This window comes from Patella vulgata, chromosome 9 (assembly GCF_932274485.2).
Source record: "Patella vulgata chromosome 9, xgPatVulg1.2, whole genome shotgun sequence".
Lineage (NCBI taxonomy): Eukaryota > Metazoa > Mollusca > Gastropoda > Patellidae > Patella > Patella vulgata.
This window is the reverse complement of record NC_065887.2, coordinates 3,433,572-3,442,116: the sequence shown is the minus strand read 5'-3', so window position 1 is coordinate 3,442,116 and position 8,545 is coordinate 3,433,572. Positions and strand designations below refer to the sequence as shown.

At 37.9% G+C, this 8,545-nt stretch overlaps 1 long non-coding RNA gene across 1 annotated transcript; it reads right to left on the bottom strand.

Moving 5' to 3' along the window:
• Window positions 1-1,875: 1,875 nt before the first annotated feature.
• On the bottom strand, window positions 1,876-2,392 carry LOC126831613 (uncharacterized). The gene is made up of 2 exons (XR_007684218.1): window positions 2,248-2,392; window positions 1,876-2,020 (listed from the first exon to the last, which is right to left on the bottom strand). It is a non-coding gene; the product is annotated as an uncharacterized LOC126831613 (long non-coding RNA).
• Window positions 2,393-8,545: the final 6,153 nt, after the last annotated feature.

Below are 8,545 nucleotides of genomic sequence, written 5' to 3'. Positions count from 1 at the left end.
TCATTAACTTCATGAGAGGGATCTGGGACGGCTACTTGCCACTCGACATACATTTCTAATTTACTTCTCCTTGTTGGCGTTATAGTTGGTAAAACTTACATAAACATGCATTATGCAAGAGCTAAATCTGATTATTGCAAGTCTTAATTTAGGCTTCAGATGTTATAGAAATTATAAATTAGATCTTTATTTAAACAACAAGACCAAAATCAACTCTGTAGACCCACGGATGGCTCGGCTACAGCTCGGATTTAAATAGGATTTCACTAATTGATTAAATCAAATAAGGGGTAACCTGTTGAAAATACGTCAGTTAGATCGAGGCTAAATGATAGAGTGTACTTAGTGAGGCCGCTGTAAAGCGTTTCCGTATGCCATTGAAAACTTTACTTAATAATCGAGATATGTAGGTTGAGTTAACGCCTGTCAATCAAACGATCGGCGAGGGTGAAGACGCATTTCGCTACCATTTTTAGTCAAATATTACAACGATGATAACTATGTTCAAAATAAAGTAATTTGACTGAATTTTTCAATATATTCTTTTTTCATCATCTACTTTTGAACTGTTATAGCAAGAATGGCCAACTCTCTTTAAAAAATCTCCCATAATGTATCTTTAATAAACTTCCTTGTGCCATAATAAAATACAGTAATCATAATACCCCAAGGTCTTTGTAGAAACTATATGACCTTGTTATTGTACGAAATGTCACATAAAATGGAATGGGGTTTTATAATGTCCTACTTTGTCACACCCTAAAACATGGCAAATGAATATGGTCATACATCATAAGTATTAGACCAAATTGATTTCATTATTTGTTTGTCATGATCTTTATCAATAGCATCTCTTAATCTGTTTGTTTAAAAATTTGAAACTAAGAGCAATTTTGAGAGAGGAGAGAGAGAGAGAGCGAGAGAGGGAGAGGGAGGGTTTAACGTCCAATCATTGACACAAACTAGGTCATTTCGGGACTAACATGGTTCAATTTTATTTCAATATTTCGCTTGCACGTAGGGGTCTATAGCAGTGGGGGGAAACCGGAGGACCCGGAGAAAACTCACGAGGTTGGACAGGTGACCCTACCCCGTGTCACGTACAACCAGTGAATCGAAACCACGCCAGTTGACTGAGACCTTATGATACAGCATCTTGAGCTAACCATTCAGCCATCCAACCCCCTTGACTCAATTAAATTTTAATATGGATTTCCGACAACTTAAAATTCTTGTTGATGTGGGCGGGCGTTAAGTAGGTGACAACACAACCATAAACTATTACTTCCTAATATTTGGTAGCTAGACCATATACTATTTAGAGGCTTTTTCCCGGTTAGATACAAACTGGAACTGATGACTACACGTTGCCCAAATCTATCTATATTCGATTAAGTACAAATTCAGCAAAAAGAAAGCAAAACATGCCGCCGAAATCCAAAAATAAATGACACATAATTATATTAATTAATCGCACATTTATTTTTCTCAAAAGTATCAAGCACAATGTAGGCCTAAATCCTCAAGATTGGAAAATAAATTCTACACTATAAAAAGTTCCAGGTCAGCACGACTAAAAAGGCAAGATTTTGTCTTTTCTTTCAATTTTCAGGATCGACGTTATCTTGGCAGTCCATGTTGTGCCGTTCGCACGACGTCATGGCCGCCGTTTCATCTTCCAGGATGACAACGCAAGATGTCACAGGGCCAGGATCGTTACAGGTTACCTCCAACAACAGAACATCACCACATTACCTTGGCCAGCACTGAGTCCCGACCTCTCCCCCATCGAGCATGTCTGGGACATGCTTGGACAGAGGTCACGACACTGCCATAATCAAATCAGTGCATTCCAAATATTAAACAAGACGGATAGTCAAAATAATTATTTTATTGACAACGTTACTAGTTTTCACCAGGACACGTTTTTTTCTTTTCTTGGCAGATGATGGAAGGGTCGTCCTTCTTTACAAACCGATCACAACATTTCCCCAATTTCTAATTTCTGCATCGGTCCAAGCTGAAACGAGAGACCATATTTTCATAACATTTAACGTATTGTGGTGTGGTGGTGGTAGTGGTATTGGTTAAATTATTTAACAAAACCGAACAGTAATGGCTTTTTCGGTGCTTGAAACCGACAAGAGAATTATTTTTGTCGAAAGGTAGCTCCCGATTAAAATACAGTAATTGTTTTCCGTAGAAAACGGCAGATTTTACGCCTAGATTATTTAGTGAGTGACCCACCCATCAATTAATAACGGCAACATAAATGGGGCTTGGAAAAGACGTAAGGCTGCATAGCAGACAGGAATCAAGAGGGGCTCCGGACACCTGCTGTTCGCAGATAACATTTTGTTGTCTCTTACATTCGTTGAAATTACGTCGAACAAATAAACGTGCGAAGCATAGCCGCCATTTTGGCCTCACTTAACTCTAATCCTAATGTATGCATGCGCTTTATGGAACAGAGCTGGGATATCACACAAAACCTGACGCTGTCTCCACCTGAACACGCCCCTGTATTCATTCTGAATTCTAGGTTTCGTTTTCAGCCAAAGCTACCGACTGTTGAATCGACATTATCTCGGCATTAGTTTGATCTACAGACCTTTAGCATTCTGTCAGTGACAAATTGCCTGAAACTGTTGATCGATACGGAACTAAGATGGATTCTTTATGTAACACCATCAACATATATTCGATCCTAAGTTTGTATCTTAAAAAAATCATTCGTACGTGCAGATGGTACCATAAAGGGTCCCACAATAGTATTTTTTACATCCGGCAATTGCAGTCTCTCCAAAAGTTATTTTACCCACGGGTGTTGTACATATCTCTGTAATAAAAAATAAAAAATAAACTGAAGGAAGAATTTTATCTATAATAGACATAAATCGAAGAGAACATATACCTGTACAGGTGGATTAACATTTGGCAGATTGCATTTCGTTGCGTCTATTTCGAGTCTACCCGTCTTCGAATTAAACCTGCTAAAAGACATTTTACTTACAGTACGAACTTCCACCCGATTAGATTTTATTACATACTTCGAGAAGGTATTTGTTGAGTAATAAAACCTACTAGTAGTTTATCGAGGGCTGGCCGTCCTTACCGCACGGTAAGTATGTAATAAAATCTAATCGGATGGAACTTCAACCAAATACCTTGAGTTATTTATTCCGAAATTCGATCCCTGCATTGGCCGAGAAAGTTCATCCAGATTTTCCGGCGTGGTTTCCCCTTGTCAGTGATGCAGGACGGAGGGCTTGACAAGGACAGCTGTCTAGTCATTTGGATGAGACGAAAAACCGAGGTCCCGTGTACACATTGGCGTGCACGTAAAAGATCCCTTGACAGTTGGAATTCGATATAAGAGTAGGCCGTAGTGCCGCTGTCCGGGCAAAATTTCCCTCATAGCACACTGTATGGCGTATGCCCGTCTTCATTAGCCCAGTTCGGAGCAAAACAGTAGGACGTTAAACCCCATTTCATTTCATTTCATTTCATTTATTCCGAAATGCGAGACACAATTTCCTGCAGTATTGCCGAAGTTACTTCTTGGAATACGATGGTATTCAAATCCGCGACCCCTTGAAATAAAAGACTTTACCTGAAGCAGCCAGATATTGACATGCGGCCTCGAGTTCATAAACTAACATCGCTGTGCACCAGATAACAAGCAATATACTAGCACACTTCATCTTCAATCTTATTTAACAATTTTCATCATACAACGTTTGGGAAATATTCCCCTATTTATATATGTTTGTATAAACATCTGCTGTACACGTGTCATCATTACATTTATTAGCTGACACCACTAAGTTCTACTGTCATGAATATGCTAATCAATAGAGAGTTGTATAATACGTTCAATCGATTTAAAGATGCATAAGAGCTAATTTTGCCTATTGCAGGTCTTTCTGTAGGCCTTAGAACGAATTTATTAATTAGACTATCTTATAAACCTATAACGGTAAATCTCTTTGATCTTTGGGGTATATTTTATGCCCGGAATAACTTGCGATCTGAAACTCGAGGGCGGCTTTAAATATATTTGGGGTTATTCTTCTGAAAGTTTTTGATTAAACCTGTAACGGGTTATTCTTCCAGGGTAGGTTTTTTTTTCATAAGAAAACATGATATAAGGTTTTTCTTACTAGAATTCTGTGATATTCTCATTTTACGTACATGTAAACATAGACGGTTTATAAGTAAGATAAAATCGTCGACTTGGGTTATGCTTGGGAAGAAAGACTGTCGGCCTCGGTTTTTCATTTTCTCGTTTTTTTCTTCAATCTTTCTTTCCCCCCAGCATAACCTCAATCTCGTGCTTCATCCTACACGTAACAAAAATAACAATGACAATCCAGACTTCGCTTTTCTCAAAACCGCACTAACCTCGCTCAGAATGAAGTGATTAGACTGATACTGCCTTTTCATTATATAGTTTGTAACTATTATAGCGAAAACTGACAGCTCAGGATCTCAAACTTACTTAGTGCATCTTTAATGTTAATAACTTACAAATTGAAATAAAGTCAAAATGCCATCCTCAAAGCGTTCAAGCCTGGTGGGTTGAATTGCGGAGTGGCCAACTTGTCATTTAGACACGTGTTGTGGTTTCGATCGTTGGATTGTGCGAGGCCAAGCGTGTCGGTCACCTGCTTAACCTTGTGGGTTCTCTCGTATTGTGCGGCTTCTTTCCACACTCAAGACATGTCATATGTAGCGGACCACAGTTATAATAATAGTCACTAAAATCTCAATATGTGATGATTTGGGTGAACGTGTAGGTCAAATTGCTGGATGAACGCCCACCAGTAAATGTGTACAAAATGCCATTCGCGTCAGGAACTAATTCCACAATTTTGACTTTAACAGTCTATGAAAAGGGACCTACAAGACACCAGTGTGACCAACAACACATGAAAAATGGACGTTTAAATCGAATCCAGAATGGGGATTCTTCACATGTGGCCATTGCTTTTTGAATATATCTAATAAGGTTTTCAGCGTTACTGAATTCTATTTTGGCCTCAAAAATAAATTTCAGAAATTCAAACATCGTCATCATTTGGCATGTCTTTGCACCATCTTCGTGGTTATAAAGGTGGTTTCGATATTTCCAGTTGTTAAGAATTTGCGCCCTAATATTAGTACAGAACTGGTTATACGATCGCCCCTGTGGTATCAATTCTATGAATGGACTGAACTTGAGTATAGTAGTTATTCGAATTTTGTTTCGCACAGGATTTATCTGAGAAGGGAGTTGCTAAAGGTGGGTAGAAATAACCCGATGCCCGTATTAGTAGAAACATATATTAAGATGGGGGTTGGGGGTTGGATGGCCGAATGGTTAGCGTGTGTGCGTTGTATCATAAGGTCTATCATTGAGTCAACTGGCGTGGTTTCGATTCCCAGGGTGTACGTGACAAGGAGTACGGTTGGCTGTTAAATCTCGTGGGTTTTCGCCGGGTCCTCCGGTTTCCTCCCACTGATAAAGACACCTACGCACAAGCGAATTATTGAAATAAAATTGATCCACATGTTAGTCCCGAAATGACCTAGTTTGTGTCGGGTGGATGTTAAACACCATTTCTCTTTCTCCCTCTATTTGATGACAGTGAACCTATTTAGGCCATCTATTTCACACAAAATCTTATTTTATATCCAGCTGGACCTTCCATATAATCTGGGGTCTATTTAACAGAATCTTAAGTTAAAATCACTAAAATAGATTTTAACGAAAATCAAAATGAAATTTTAAATTTTGTGCGTTTCACGAAAATCGATTGTAACTTAAAATGTAGTGCATATTTCAAATGCGGGCACTTAGGGTGTAAGCAAATACGCTTCGGAACTGAAAACTGTTGACTGGTTGAACTAACGGTAACAATATCAATGGGGAGAGTTTCATACGTTGTAACGAAATGAAATGAAATGAAATGGGGTTTAACGTCCTACTGTTCTGCTCCTAACCTGGGCTAATGAAGACGGGCATACGCCATACAGTGTGCTATGAGGGAAATTTTGCCCGGACAGCGGCACTACGGCCTACTCTTATATCGAATTCCAACTGCCAAGGGATCTTTTACGTGCACGCCAATGTGTACACGGGACCTCGGTTTTTCGTCCCATCCGAACGACTAGACAGCTTTCCTTGTCAGCCCCTCCGTCCTGCATCACTGACAAGGGAGAACCACGCCGGAAAATCTGGATGAACTTTCTCGGCCAATGCAGGGATCGAACACCCGACCTCCAGGCTAGCGAGCTAGCGTCTTACCCACTTAGCCACGTGATCCTCCATACGTTGTAACAATGTTTGCACATGGTCAGGCAGTCGTAGAGATATGGATTAAATGAGTTTATTGCATATTATTCGTTTCGAAATGTATCGGTGGTTTGCCCTTGAAATTGTATATGCTGCTTTCGTGACGTTGGTCTTTGATTTACTCGCAGGCGTTAATGGAAATAATTCGTATATCGATAAACTAAATCGGTTGAATTTCGTAGTGTTAAGGTATTTTGGATAACAGAAACTATTGAGAAGTCTCACAAACATGCGATATTTTAACTCAAACGACTAATCTAGGCTGTAAATTATTGTCGTATTTTAACGGTATTTAACAACTTTGAAACTAATACACCAAGGAGCCAATGTTCCGATGCATAGATTTGAAATGTCATCGCCGTAGACCCTTTCAGTGATACTTTGAAAATGCCAAAGTGCCACACTCCTTATTGGATATTGCCTATTACTTAATTAAAATACCTTTGGCTTTTAAAACTGCTCTGATTTATGTTGTGTTATTAACGCAAGCCTTCATAAAGAAATAACAATAAATTTATGATATTAAAATTTAATTTCAAATAGGCCTATAACATTTTCCAATAAACACATTAGAGATTATTGATTTATCTTTTCACAAAACATCATAACCCCCAAAACCATATGAGTAAATACTTTGCATATGACATGTTTAGTATTATTGGCCTTTAGGCCTTCTAATACCAAGAAATTGGCCATTTTAAACCATTGTAGGTCTACACGAAGATATTTTTTATAGATAAGACTGCTCTTCTTTCCATGACATATGAAGTGAGTTCAAATTTTCTTTTAGGGTTTTTCTTTGATGTAAGTTAATTATTTGAAAATGGTATAATTTATACTTTGATCATATGGTAATGTAAAACAGTAACAAAGGGTTTTGTTTACTGGGGTTTTGGGTGATTTCTATCTTGAGGGTTCTCATCTATTGCTTAAATTGCCTTACAATAAAAATAAACGGGGGGGGGGGGGCTGTAGCTGTATTTCCCACGCAATAGATCTAACAAGGTTTGTTAATGTCGTATCGTGATTTTAAGTTGGGAGAAGGTGACAGCTGTCTTAAATTAAAATTTATTTTCGTTACAATTGTCCCTAAAATAGTTTTGTGAAACGCCACTATTTTAAGTTAAGATGAAAATTTAGCTTAAAATATTATTTTAGTGAACTGTATCTAGAATGCTTAAAATTATTTAGTGAAACTCATCTATTTCAAGTTAGTATGAAATTTTAGTTTAAGACGGGATATACAGATTTTAAGGAGATTTAAGTTTTTGTGAAACAGGGCTCTGCATAAAAAGTTTAGGAAAATGCACATTTAAGCAATATTTCAATATTGTCTAACACCTGTCGCAACATCCCCTCGAACTAAAAATAAATTGTTTATTGGAATTTTCGATTACATGGAAACTTTCTTTTAGCTGTACAATACTCAACCAATATACCAATAAATTGCTAATTTATATGATAATTTTAGGTCTACCATGTAATACGGAAATTTGCAATACGTTTCAACACCTTATCATTCTACATGATCGAACAATAAACTGTTTATTGGATATAACGGAAACAATTTCGTTTGTAGCTGTAAAATAATATACCATATCTTTCTACGCGAACTAACAATACATGTTTATTGGACAAAACAGAAACATTTTCGTTTGTAGCTGTAAAATAATATACGATTTATAAGTTTAAATGGGAAACTGCATTGGTTTCTTTTGCAATTTGTTGGGTGTAAAACGTTACCCCCCCCCCCCGCCTATGTACTTATTTGCAATCCACAGTGCAACCATTATTACAATTTGTAATAATTATTACACTAATACTAAGTGCAGGGTGACTGCACTACACACACACAATTACACAAAACAAATTTACAGAAAAGATACAATACGCAGAAAACACAAACAAACGTACAATTCAGATTAGGTGGGGGCTATAGAGATACGCTTATTATACACTGCATGAGCCACGGTGGCTCAGTGAGCAAGATGATTAGCTCGCTAGCCTGGTGGTTTTGTGGTCTATCCCGGTGTTGACTACGAAACTTCATCAGGATTTACCAGCGTGATACCCCCTTGTCAGTGGTACAGGACGGAGGGCCTGGAAAGGACAAGATACGGTCATTTTTATGGAACGAAAAACCGTGATACTGTGTACACATTGGTGTGCATATAAAAGTAGATGGCAATAAGATTTTTCAGGTATAAT